We start from the raw sequence: 15,327 nt of genomic DNA, 5'->3' as shown, positions 1-15,327 counted from the left end.
GCTAGTGGTTTAGTGGAGGTGGCTACGGCTAGTCGGCTGCAGACGCCGCCCAATTTCAGAGGTGGAAAAGGTTTGGAAAAGCTCTTTTTGGAGGAGACTTTTGGTTGGCACGAGCATCTAGGATGGTAATCGGACGGTTACATGTTGAGACACGTGGAATAGGGTCGCTGTGATACTGGAGGTGTAATAAGACAAAGATATGTCTACGATGTTAGGGGGGAGCTACTCCACGTTAATTTAATGCGGCTGAGCTGTGGCTCCATCCTGTTGGGTGCCCTAGCCTGTTTACCACTTGTTTGGAAAGTGAGAAGAAAATTCAAAATAGTGCCAAAGCCAATACTTATCAAGAAATTTGTATTAAACGCTTGGTTAGGTTTTTAGATGGTACGTTGTAGGGTCCGTTTGCTCTACTTGCGCCCACCATTCAGATTTTTTCCTTTTTTTTTCCGTCACAATATTTACAACATAAAAAAAAAAAAAAAACTTTATACCAAATGTATTAACAATTTTTTTATTTTTAAAAATAATAATAATTGTAATTTCTATATAAATTATATGAATTAAAAATAAAAAATACTAATAATTTTTATAAAACATGTCAAAAATGGAAATTATTATCAAGATTTTTAAAACTTAATGGTATAAATTTTTTAATACGTAATTTTATACTCCAATGACGAAAAGAATTAGCTATGGATTTTTATTTTTTATTTTTAAAAATCAAATCCAGGAAGATAATATATAATAACATTTTAAAATAATGACGTGGCAAGGATCAATCGGTAAGTTGGTCCCAAGGAGAGACAAATGAGCTGCATGGAGCCAAAACCCCAAATTACGTTCCCTCCGGAAAGCGACCTTGGCAGACACGCGTCGAGCGTAAGTTAAACTGGACCACAGGGTGGTCCCCACATCGAAGCACGCGCCATCCAACCACCAATTACTATCCTACGTCTGTAGAAAAGGCTCGTGGGAGTGGGGACCGCGGAAAATTTTGACAATTCCGGGAGTGGGAGGGGCGCGTCGGTGGGTGGCGCCGCCGAGTCCACGCGCCAAAGGGGGAGAGGAGCCCCCCCACCGTACCAAAGCCGAAAGGCGTGGGAGGTGTGGGGCCCAGCGGTATACTACTGCCAACTTCTGGTGGGCCCCAGGTCTCGACTGAGACCACGTGTCGTGACGTAGAATGGTCCCCTACCTACTCGCTTTGTCCTGCCCTCAGCTGGACGGCAATTCCACCCATTCCCAACTCACTCCAATTTTGCTTTCTCCATTTTTTTTTTCTTTTTTTCTTTTTTAATCTTTTTATAAGTTTTGTTTTCTGGTGACTGGAATTTCCAACTCTATCTCCATTCTCAACTACTTATCGACGTGGCCGATTATTCTACTTATTTAACTGATATTTGTTTGCTTGATTCCTTTGCTTCTATTTATCTCCTTCCTATAATGATCTATTATACGGTACTCCATTAGCGTACAGCTTTATGTTACGACTCACACTTTATTACCTCAAAGACATCGAAATACCTATAAAATTATTATAAATACTTAGATATTTCAGTCCATAATTTTTATTTATTAGTCTATCTTTTCTTTGGCTTATCCTACACCATATAATTAATAGGATATAACATAAAATAAGAAATATCAAGTTTATTTGGTCATATACTTTAAAAATAATCTTTTATTTTTAAATTAAAAATAAATAAAAATTATAAAAAGTTATTTTATGAAATTTTATTTTTTATATTATCAATTTTTGTTTGCTATACCGTTGATATCATTATCTTATATAATTATTAAGATTATTAATTTATCAAGGATTTATCGTATTTGAGAAAGCAACGTTATGAGGTGGGATGGTTTTGCCACTCAAAACTTTTTGTCCCCCTGTATTTTCCCACCACCTCCTCTTTCCTCACCCATGGGAGAATATGATTCCATACATCAATGGCAGTTACTTTTTCCTATCATTACAATAATTTTTATTTAAAATGTTTTTAGTAAAAGTATTTTTTGTGAAATATTTATTTAAAAAAATTACCTATAAAATGTTTCTTTATAAGATATTTATAAGTGATTTTTTAAAATTTTAATAATGTTTCCTAAATTTGATCATACACGTCATCTTTCTTCAAAAACACATTTTAAATTAAAGAGGTTCTTAGAATCATGGTCAAACAAAGTCTAGAGTTAGAGTGATTTTAAGAACGACTTTGAGTTTTAAAAGTGTTTTTTTTAAAAAAAAAATAGATATTTGACAAAATTTAAGATCCATGAGAACAGTTTTTTGTTTTCTAAAACAAGGAACATGTTTGACAATTAAAAATTATTTAATTTTCTATTTTTAAGAATAGAAAATAAGATATTTTCAAATAATATCTTTAAATTGTTTTATGTTATTTTCATTTATCTTTAAAAAAATAATTATACAAATATATAGATTGATTAAAAATAAAACACTAGATATAAAAATTATTTTTGAAACACATCTAAAAATATTAAAAACAGTTTTAAAACATTTTAGTTTTTCCAAAGGACTTTTGTTATACACAACATCATAAAACAATTTTTAAACACGGTTACCAAACAAGCCCTTATAAAACATGTTTAAAAATATGAAAAATTATTTGTAGTATTTTTTTAAAAGAAACACTTAATAAGTAGTTCTCATAAAAAACACTTTTAGACAAAACACTTTTACTAAAAACATTTTAAATAAAAACACTGTTAAACACACTTTTAATTTTATTTTATTTCTAAAACATTATAAGAAAAAATGAAATAAAACAAAATATTTAAATAAATATCAATATTATGATTAAAATAATATTTAAATAGAATAGCATCACTCTTATTATTTAACATCTTCAAAAATTTTAATTCAATAAATAATTTTTGTTTTGTTGAATACATTTTATCTCTCAACCTAATGCATGTTTTGCATAGTCCTATTAAATTTAAAATCTAACACATTACTTTCCAAGTTTTTAAAATACTAATACTATACCTTTTTTGTTTGACAAGATTAGTCTCAATCGATGGAAATGTTACACGTGACTAAATAAGTAATGGTAGAATTATAAATTAAATCACCAAAAAACCCTAAATAGAGTCCCCCTCGTTCTTTTTCTTCTTCTTCGTCAATTTGAAACACCTAGCCCAATAACATTGATGAGTTGGGATGAAAAATACAAGTGTTATGAAATTAAGTGGTATTTGTTTTTTTACTAAATAGAAAAAACCAAATATTTTAATTTTTTCTATTTAACTAAAAGTAATATGTTTGACACTATCCAACATAATTAAAGTGAATTTGTTATCAGTATGTTTAGTTTAAGTACGTTGGTTGATATCAACAAGTTACTTCTAACTTAATGGACAAAGTCAAATATTTTAATTTTTTCTATTCAGTCACAAAATAGACACGGGTAAAAAAGAATTTGTTTATTTTTATTTTTAAAAAAAACGTGTCAATAGTGGCCAAAAGGTAAGATTGAGCAGTGAACTATAAATAATTGGTTTGAAAAAGAAAGATTAAATTTCAGATTTTGATGATTGATTTGTAAATGATGGAAGGTATAATGGCATTAGAGGACGTCAAAATTGAAATGAGAGGGGCCACCATTATGCTGTCGAAGCTCCAAAATCATCTTCAAGTCGAGGACCGATACCAAATTTCAACCTATATATGATTTACTAATGGGTCACGTTGACTGTCAACAGAATAAAGTTGATAACCTTTCAAAATAATTAGTAAATATTATTAAGAATTTTCAATCTTTTTCCAAACACTACATAACATGTGAAAGATGTGATTGGCTGAAAAGCTGACTACTAATCTGAGTGATGAGCATGAATAAAGAAGTAATATATCTAGTTTCGTTATGAGTAGACATTTCACCTATATATTTTAATAATCCCCAAGCTCCGGATATTTTTTTGAGATATGCTTCGTGACGTGATTACATTAAATTATATTAATTCAATTATTACTAGTTAAAAAACTATTGAAAAAGCTCGTAAGAATACCATAAGATACCTTTTTATTAGCGAATGGAAATAGTTAAGTCTTTTATAATATTCGACTTTTATTATTTGGGCAATTCCGTCCTTATGTTTAAGTGCGATATTCTTGTATCAATCTTTTTCCTTAATAGGACATTCCCATAAAATGAATTTATGATCTTCGTATTAATATTAATTTGGGTTATTTGATTATAAAGGTCATTGAAAACATAAGATCTATTTTACAATTATTTTTTAAAACAATTTTATGTTATTTAGAATAAAAACACAGAAAATAAGTTTGACAATAAAAAACTATTTAGAATAAACATGTAGAATAATTAAAAATAAAATACTAGATATAAAAATTATTTTTAAAACATATTTAAAAATATTAAAAAATATTTTAAATTTCTAAATAGACTTTTATTTTATAAAAATTAGATAATAATTTTAAAAAACTATTCTCAAAACTATTTTTTAAAATTGTTTTGGAAAACAATTATCAAATAAACTTCTAATTTTGGATATTTAATTCTCAATCATTTTTTCATCTCGACAAAAATGTCTTTATTATTTTTTTATAAATATAATTATTATTTTTAAATTATATGTAAATATTTAAAATGATAATGAGTATTTATATCAAAAGTGAATTATTTTTCAAGTAAAAAGATAGGAATTGTTAGATTCATAAATTTAAGAATTATTTCATCTATTTTAATAAATTAATTCTACTAATTTTGGGATTGAACTTTAATTATCTTATTTAAAAATCAATTAATCTTCGAGGGTATTTATGATATTCCATTATCATCATTGAATGATATATCTTCAAGTTTAAAAACAATAATATTATTTTTAATATTAATTTAATGAACAGAAATTAATTAGTCATTTGACTTGTAGCTTTTAAGGAATATGTTGAGTATTTAAGAAAAGCATAGAGATGATGATGTGGATAATGACTATGATGTAAGTACCTAGGAGGCGACGACAGTGAGCGTGTAATTATACGTACAGAACATATTCGATAATTAAATGTAATATTAATTATTTTAAATTTTATTATACTGCACATGGGACGTGGGCCCCACCCATTAATTTTGAAACCAATGGTCTGAAGGTATTTTGTCCAAAATATCCCATTCAAAAAGTTGGGGTTGTTATTTTTTCAAATTTGAATATTATTTTAATCTTTTTAATTGTGTTCTTTTCTGTTTTTTTTTTTAATTTATTTTTTTATTTCTCAATATTAAAATTTCAAAATATTTTTTATATTTCAATTATAACTAAGTATACTATGAAAAAAAAATCTAAAATATCTATATTTATTTAAAATATAATGTATTTTTAATTTAAAATTTATATTTTATCAAAAATTCATAATTTTTTTATTTTATAAATTTTCATTATGCTAAATTTATAAAAAAAAAAAATTACTATTCTAAATAGAATAAAACTAATTTTAGTATCAACTTATAAAAGGACCTAAGGGCATGTTTGATATTATATCTAAAATACATTTAATAACCAAAAAAACAAACAACGGTCTTTTTTATTTTTTAAAATAACATTTTTGAAAAAAGGAAAAAAAGAAAAAGAAGAAAAGCATATTTAATAACTAAAAAAACAAAAATGGTTTTTTTTAAGGCTTGTTTGAGAATTATTTTTCAAAACAAAAAATTGGGAAAACATGATTAACAATAAAAAATTATTTTTTGTTTTCTATTTTTAATAGTAGAAAATATGACGTTTTTAGATAATATATTTTAGTTTTTTATTTATTGTTTTTACTTGTTTTGTAAGGGTTGTTTTAAAAAATAACTATATAAAGATATAAAATAATTAAAAATAAAATACTAGATATACATTTTATTTTAAAAATATTTTAGATTTATAAACAAATTTTTATTTTATAAAATATCAAATAACAATTTTTAAAAAACAAGCATCACATATATTTTATTTTTTTTAAAATAGTATTTTCACATAAAATATTTTAATTGTTTTCAATTATTTTGACTTATTTTTTATAATTGTTTTAAAAATTAATTATATTATTTATTTTTAAAACATATTTTAAAGTATAAAAAATTATTTTAAATTTTCAAACATTATACACAATATTATAATTGTTTAAAAATGTAGTTAAAAATAAAATTTTAAAGTTATTTCCGAAAATAATAACTGGAGACGACCTGAAGTCAAATCCCAGTCTGGGCGCAAATCAGTAAATCACTATCATAGTCCTTGAGTTACCAAAATGCCCCCAACCGGCCAAGAAGGTACGCGGCTCAGTCTGACAAATTTGGGGCATGATTAGGAATCTGGGTCCCTGCCTGCCTAGGACATGGAGGTTTTATTCTCTCCTCAATCAGAAGCTGCCACGTTTTAATTTTTGGACTGTTATGTGGGGCCCACTCCCAAGAGAGACAATACTAGTAGCCACTGACACGGCTTCTTCCTTCACTAATCCACGAATCACAAGTTTTACAGTTGGCAGGATAGATATCCACCCACGCGCATTGTGATGGCGTGACAGTTCTTACTCTCATAGGAAGTTTTTGAGCCATATGTAAACTGTGATTGGGTGGTGCTTTCAATACAACTTTGAGCGCGTGCTTTAAAGCTTTCGTCCATTTTGGGAAACGAGGGAATGCACGCTTGCCCTTATTTATCATCCCATCCGTATTTTCTTTTCTCCCCAGTCCCTGTCCAGTTATTTATTTATTATTATTAAATTAAAATAAAATAATAATTTTCCACACTTAATTCTAATTTCTACGATATATTGTATAAGTTTTCTTGAATAGACACAAATCATTCTAATATTTTGGGAAACAAAATATTAGGTATTTAGAGTTTTTATGAAGCAAAACATCCATTACACTAGTTTTGGGAATTGCTTTTGGCTTAAAAGCTTTTTTTTTTTTTTAAAAAAAACATACTAAATATTTTTTTTAAATCACTTATAATATTCATAAAAGAAAACACTTCATACATAATTTTTGTAAAAATATTTTCAAATAAAATACTTCAATGAAACATATGTGAAAAAGACTTTTTTAGTTTATATTTGTTTTCTTGACTTTTTGTTAAAGATAATTTGTTCTCATACTTTAAGTTATTTATTTATTTTTACTTTTTTTATGACTTGTTATAAATTTTTGACTAAATAAAAAAGTCAAATATTTAAGATAATGTTTGTTTTGTTGTCAATAGGAAAAACTAAATATTTTGACTTTTTTTATTCAACTAAAAGTAACATATTAATATCAACAAATATGACTAAAACGAACGTATTATCACTTGGTTTGATTTAATCATACTGATTGATATTAATAAATTATTTTCACTACTTTAACGTTTCTAAATAATAAAAAAAAGTAATATGTTTATTTATTATCTTTTTAATGTTTAATAAAAATAACATATTACAAAAACAAATAGTCTAAGGTGATGTTTTTTTTTTTTTGCTTTTTACTGAAAGTAATTTGTTTTTAAAATTTAAGTTGTTTGTTTTTCTACTTTTTCATTGCTTATTATAAATTTTTTACTAATTAGAAAAAATCAAAATATGTAATTTTTTCTGAATAGAAAAAATAACATATTGATTTTTCTTTATTTTTTAATACTTAATATAAATAAAATATCATAAAAATAAACAACTTAATATTTAACACTATTAAGCATTAAGGTTCTATTTAAAATTAAGTAAAAAAACAAACACCACCTAATACTTAACGTTATTAAACACTATTTAATTTTAAACTGAATTTAAAATTAACTAAAAAATAAACACCAGCTTAATCATCTTATACCTCCTATTAAATAAGAATAATATAAGAATTAAGTGTTTGTATCATATGGAGTTTTTTGGTGGGTTGGTGGAGGGATTATATAATAAACTAAGAAGCAGTGGGAACCACATAATGTGGAAATGAAGCACAATGATGATGTAAGCATGTCTAAGGTAAAGCTTTTTTGGGTGTCTCTGTCTTCTTGGAGATGTCTATATATGTTTATGGGGTTGAGGGTAATCACCATTATTTGCAGTATCTTTTTCATAAAAAGCCACAGATGGGTGTGCATGGAATCAGATAACAACACTGTCTCCTGCCCCTTTGTGCTCTTCGCTTCATGGGATCCTCTGCTGAATGCAGGCCATCAGAGAATATTTAATATTTAATAATAACAATATTATTATTTAAATTTATTATTTTTAGTATTAAAAACAAGTCCTTAGATTGTAGGGTCAGCATCGTTTTTATTCTAAAGTAATGGGATGCATCTTGGAGATTTTGTGACATCATGCCCGGGTGGATTGCCATCATTCATCATATAAAAAATGAGCTGGCCGGAAGGCCCTTCTTCTTAGGCCATCCTTCACACACCCATTTGTTATCATAACCAATTGATTAGGAAGCCCTTGGGTGCATATCAATAGAGACTTTGGATCATTTGATTCAATGAATTGTAATAGGATGATAAGAGGGTTCTTTTTGGTTTATTTGTCATTAACTCGAAATCAAGATCTTAATGATCATAATCTTGACGATCTTCTCGAAAATCGACCAAATGCATTATTGGGTGATGTTGTATTTTGTTTGATGTGGAATAAATAACAGATCCACCGTAGTGTTTTCAAGATTTAATGTTAGTTATATTTGACTAATTACTGCAATGAATAGTAAAATTCGAATTGATTTGAGATTTTATTTTGTTCTTTTCTCAAAGTTTGAGAATAAGGGCATGTGATTTTGTTTCCCACCTCTTCTTTTTTCACTTTGGAAGCCATAATGTGCTTGCCATGAAAAAGTTGGAAATGATGGCCAAAAGGGCTAAATGCCCATGAGAGTTACATCAACTCAATAGTTATAAAATTTACATTTGATGTAAATTAGATTTGGACTTCTGTTGCAATACCCCCATGTGATTGTGTTTGTTGAAAGAAGATTTTGGAAGGCTTGTGAAGTTGGGGGTCTCTCTTAAAATGATGATCCCTTGAGAAATGGTCTAAACTCCATGCTTAAAAAAAGCCCAAGCTTAATGGACCCACAGATGAGGTATGAAGAGCAAATGAAGCCCTCCAAACAGGAGTCCCATCCTTATACCACAACCTCCAAAGTGTAGGTGGGTTTTGATTAGATTGGGTTTGAATTCAATCATTCAGAGGTGAAGAAGGGAATGAGTTGAAACAGACTGAGAGGAAAGGGATGTTCATCATTATTACCACCATATCTTATCTTATTCACTTGATGATTGGACAATGTTTTTAGGCTTGTTAGGACATATTTGTGGTAAGGGCATGAGAGCCCTTGGCAATGGGCGTTGTGATGTGCTCTTCCCGCCATCCACAGGGCAGCATTTATAGCCCACTCCCTGCCATCCCTGCTTCCCCTGGTGGCCCAGAATCAACACCTTTTAGGGGACCTTTTCTTGCTGTACCAATTTGGCAGGATGTCAGTGGTCCCCTACTAATTTTTTTCTGAAGGGAACCTTACAAGGGACAGTAGAACTGGAGCCTTTGACAAGGGTCACCCTTTACTAGGGACGGTGGAGCCCTTTAGAAGGGTCACAACCCCACTTTCTCTATTTCATGAGAAGCCAGTGACAGAGGTTGGAGATACTTTTCTGTTTGGTCTGTCATGACTCCTCGGTTCTAAAACCTACATGACTTCATACACTCAACCCTTCTTTGTGGTGCTAATCCTCCAATGTAAGATGCTAAGTAATGTTATTTATACCATTTAATATAAATGATAAATTTTATATCGCCATCAGGGTACAAATAAATAAGATTAAACTACGAATCTAAACACCTAATTAATAGTATTTTCTCGATAGATATCGAAAAAAGTACATTTAAATAGTGTAGTCGAACCCTCCTCCTCCTCCTCCTATATATACACTTGAGGATGATATGAGTTGACCCAGAAACACAACCTTCAATAATTGGAACATAAAATGCTCTTTGCCTATGGGTTCACTCTCCAATTTTTGTTTGCTTTTCCCAATCTACAGCCCTTGCCCCTTTTTGATTTTATGGATGATGTTTAAACCTTTTTCATGATATATAATAAACCAACGCCAAAGGTGATAAAGCTTAGTTTGAAAAACAGGTGTGAAAGCAAAAGGGTGCTACTTTCTTTTAAGCAAAGCAGGCAACAACCCCAAGGGTCAATGCAGTGGACATGGCACATGATTAAAATCCCATCAAACCAAGGACATTAGGATTGTTTCATTCATTGCATTTCCATTTTGACATGTAATGTTGCCATATCCCATATACTACACTCAATCTTGCAGGTTTAGAAAGTGTCACATGCAAGATTGCTGGAATATTTCTTGGTATACATAGTGGGTGGAAAATTCTCTAGGTATACTGTAAGGATAGGGTGTTACAGGGTGGTGATTAATGATTAATGAATAAAGCAGATTACTGATTGAGGTGGTTGGTCCCAAGTAGATGATTGGGTTGCTTTGTGGTCAATGGGACTGCACTTCTTGGCTGGGCAGTCTAAGAGATGAGCTATACTAGGGCTTAGGGTTCTTGGTAGATCCTGAGGCACAGCATCAGCTGCCACAGCAAAGGAGGGGAGGGCTAGGCACTAGACAGGCTCTGGTCATGCAGGCGGCAGGTCCATTTTCTGGATTTCTTTAACTGATTCAAACCCTGCAGGCATTGGGTTGGATCCACTACTGATGGACCAAACCAGGTTTGGTTTATTAAGGGTTCCCCCTAAGAGCTACAAAAGACCCACCAAAATCATTTGAGTTTGACAGGATGGTTTCATTAGGACTCCTCCACATGTTCCTGCAATTTGGAGAATTTTGTAAAAGGAAAGAGAATAAGGAGAATAATTGAGAGAGAAATCTAGAGAAAGTGTATCCTGAGATAGGGTTATAATTATAAGGACTAATGAATTTTTTTAGATAAGGTTTTATGGATGTACAAAAGATTTAATATAGGTCATGGTGACATCCATTAATTTATGCAGACATTTATAATACTCTCCTTGGATGTCATCAATTCTTGGACTATACTTCACTAAGACCTTACCAAGAAATTCTTAGAATATATATTTCATTAAAACTTTATTAAGCAAAACTATAATAAAGGAAAAAAAAGTACAATGTTCTTTTGATGCTATTAAATTACTACTATTGCTTCGTTAAAAACTTTACCAGTAATCCAGACTAAACCTAGATGAAGAAAAAAAAAACAAGTATAGTATAATAACATCTTTATTAGTTTGTTGCACCTTATGTAAGTATAATTATGCTTTCTTAAGTACTTTAGTTAAAATCTCTTTGAATTCTCACATTCTAATATTATGTTTGAGTTTCTTAAATGTTGTAGTACTCATATTTTCTTAGGTTCTTGGGAGTTAGTGTTCTTATCCTTTATAAAATCATATTTACTTATGTGACATCTTCTTCCACAACAATTGCAAATAATTGATGCGGTTACGTTAAAGGTTTTTTTTACAAGGCAAATTTTGAAATATATATATATATATATATATATATATATATATATATATATATATATATTTTTTTTTTTAATTTTTAAAAGATTTATAACCTAACCCCCCTTTTGTCAAAGATATATTTTTGGTTCAATAATCACTTCAAAAGTTTTTTTTCCTACAAGATAATTTTGAAAGAGAAAAGGTCAATCACTCACATTTCATTTTCAAAATTTTCTTTTCTTTTTCAGAAAAGGCTTGTACCTTCTCCACATTTTTCAGATTCTTTTAGTTCATTGAATTCGTTTTCAAGACATAAAATCTTTTTCTTAAGGAAGACATTTTTCAAACAAAAAATTTCAAGTTCAAGATACATTTCTTCAAATGCGCATTGATCATCTTCATCATCATCATCATCATCACTGGTGGTAGAGTTTATCTCATTTTCACGATCCTTAGTTTCCATGAAACACATGTTTATTACTTCATTCTCCATCTCTTTAGCAAATGATTTATCTTCACTATCACTCTATGTAGCAAACATTTCTTTCTTTTTCTTCTCAAGTTCACTTTTGTAGAGGGGATATTCATATTTGATATGTCCTAACTTTTTGTACTAGTAGCATATTAGTTCCTTTTTTACTAGAAATTTTTGTTGTAAATAAAATACTAAACTTTAAATATGCATAAACCTTGGTCAAGAAAAACCAAAGATAAAGTTACCATAACTTTGTAGTATTCTAGGTTGTCATACACTAGAATCAACATTGATGTGTTCAATTATTTTTAGATTAAAAGAATTAATTATTTGTTAAAGTTAATAAAATCCTAAGTAAAAATAAATAGAAATAACATATGAATATTTTTTTTAATATTTAAGGAAATAAATAAAACAAAATAAAATGTCTTGGAGAGTTTCATAATCTAATGTCGAATCTTTAGAGAGCGCATTGTAAAATCCAGGGTTTAGGTCTAATGTTAGAGAAAGCATTGTAAAATCCAAGGTTTAAGACTAAAGTCAATTTGTGATCCAATTGAATCCTAAGACCCATATTCCATCATAAATTTAGATATTTATTTTTAAAATATAGATCGATCTTAACCAATTAAATATGATGATTAATTTTTCCTTTTGGTTTAATTCAATCCAAAGCCTTTATCCATAGATTTTGTTGATAATAGGATCAAATTGAGTTAATTAGTGATTAAGGTATTTTCAAGAATCATTAGTACCTTGATAAAAATCTTTTGTACCTTATCCAAAGTAAATTAACATAGATGATTTATTTCTACTAGTTCAAAAATAAAAACATTAGGAAACTCAACTAATGCATTATTGATTCTTGCTTCTCCTTTGGATTCTTGACTTTCATGTTAACATCTTTGGAACTCATAACATTAGCCATACATGGTAGATGATTTCTTTTCACAACCTATGTTTGGTTGCCAAAAAAGTAAAATAGAAAAGAAAAATTGTAACTTCATTCAAGAATTCAAGAAAAGGAGATTAATCTCTCTTCTCCAGTTCTTCTCTTCTTTAAAACCCTAAAACAAAAGCAAATTTATATAATCTAACCCTCGGTGAGACATGTGATAATGAAAATCTTTAATTTCGCACAAGAAATACTAAGGTCGTATGAAAACTTCAAGTTTTGTACGGACATGCGAAAAGATAAATGGCATGTTAAATATTGCCAAAAACTTCAAAAAAAAAAAAAACCCCCCATTTTGTTTAATTTTGCTTAGGCATGCCAAATGGTTATCAAAACTCTGTAGAATTGCACCCTTGTTGGTTTAGTTTGCAGTCATGCAAACTTGGCTTCTTCCTCTTTTCTTTTTTTTGGGTACAATTTACTTCAATTGCTAATACCTTCCTTGTTTCAACTTTGATTTGCAAACTATTTGACATGTTGGATTTCTGACTTATTGAGTTTATAAAACCATATCACCCCAAAAAGATTGGAAGAAGTGCTTCAAAATTCAAGTCAAAGTTAGAGAATGTGTCATTGCTAGATTTAAGTTTCAAATTTCATTTTGAGCTTGATTACATTTGCTTTAAATATTCTTCCTCATAGTTGTCTACCCTCTACCTCTCTCCATAACATTAATTTCTCACCTTTAATGCTTATAACTTCCTTGTTTTGCCCTTGCATCTCATGCTCACCAGTCTTGAATATTTCTTTAGACATAATTAACAATTTACTCTATTTTAGTTAAAAATGACTTTTGCACTTAACATTCTTTTCATGTCTTAAACCTAAAATAAAGCTCAAAATAGAATCTTGATCTATAACTAGGATTTTAGCATTTACTTAAGTAAATTTGGGTGATTCAAGCCTTTTATAATGCATAAATTGTAGTGTTTATGTGCCATTGGAGCACATATTTTGGCTCCCATAACTCTTCTCCTTGTCTTTGCTTGAAAATTCTCTTTTATTTGATACTTCTTTTTTGTGTAAGGAATCTTTCTTTGGCTATGATTTCCTTCTTTTGTTCATTTGAAATTTGTAAACTTTTTGAACATTCTTGAAATAGATGTAAGATCTTCATCTTCGTCATGAACCTTTTCTTCTTCTTCTTTCTTCTTCATTTGTTGAGGCTTTAAGAGTTATGTTTTTCTTCTTCTTGTTCCATTTTTTATTTTATTTTATGATTCTTCATTGTGATTTCTAGAATCATTAAGGAAGCGATCAACTCCTCATGGGAATTTGGTGAGGTCTTTTGCCTCTTGGATTGTTATGACTTTGACTTGTTATTTCTTAGAAAAGGACCTCAAGAACTTCATCATGTTCTTTGATTTCATGTATTAAGGCTTGGGGTCTATTAGTGATATTGGTGAATCTAGTAAATATTTCGACAATAGTTTTTATCATCTTTCATTGAGAATAATCCATACCTATACACAAGAATATTAATCTTAGATTCTTTAACTTAATTAATTCCTTCATGAGTTATTTCTAAAAGTCTCCAAACGTTCTTGGTTGACTCACATTGTTATATTCTATTATATTAATTTCTATCTAGAGAACAATGAAGATAATAGACTATTGCCTTGCATTAGTTGAGCCTTTCTCTTAGTATGCTCATCTTATTCATTGACACAACATCCCATTTTCAATTTTGTAGGGATATGAGGAAAATTTTGGATTACGTACCATTGTCAAAGTCAATAGATTTAAAAACCATGTCATTCTATTTTTCCAATAAGCATAATTGGTTTCTATAAAAAAAATGAGGGGTCTATGTATAGAGAACCTCTCCATATGAGATGAGTTTGATGAATTAGTCATTTCTTCTTTGATGGTTAAGCTTAAACAAAGAAGTCTAACTCTAATACGAAATGCATAAACAAGTTAATTCAATCCTAAATAAACATCCAAAAGAGAGGTGAATTAAATGTTTATCACTTTTTCAAAAGTTTAATAAAATTTTAATTAATATGAGAAGTGAATGCAATGCAATAGACAAAAATTAAAACAATAAGAGAGAAGATATTACAAATGGTGTTTATAATGGTTTGGCAACCCACCCACATCTACTCCCTTTGGATTCAACCCAAGCTTAGAGGTAATTTACTAACTTCAAAGGTTTAGAGTAACCCCTTTTTTGTATACTTGGATTCTTAGGTTCCAATGGACCTTTACAATTCTCTAAGGAGTATCCTTCAACTCTTTTTTCGCTTTCACACATATCCTCAAGAGATTCCTTACTCTTAAATTCACTTACAAATGATGATTTGAAGTCGAAATGTTTCACAAAAATCCTAGCACAAGTTTAAGCCCACAACAATACAATTTGAAACAAGGATAGAGGATGAGACATTAAGTAATTAAAATTTTTGGAACAA

This window comes from Vitis riparia, chromosome 11, assembly GCF_004353265.1.
Source record: "Vitis riparia cultivar Riparia Gloire de Montpellier isolate 1030 chromosome 11, EGFV_Vit.rip_1.0, whole genome shotgun sequence".
Lineage (NCBI taxonomy): Eukaryota > Viridiplantae > Streptophyta > Magnoliopsida > Vitales > Vitaceae > Vitis > Vitis riparia.
Note: the sequence above shows the minus strand (reverse complement) of the source record.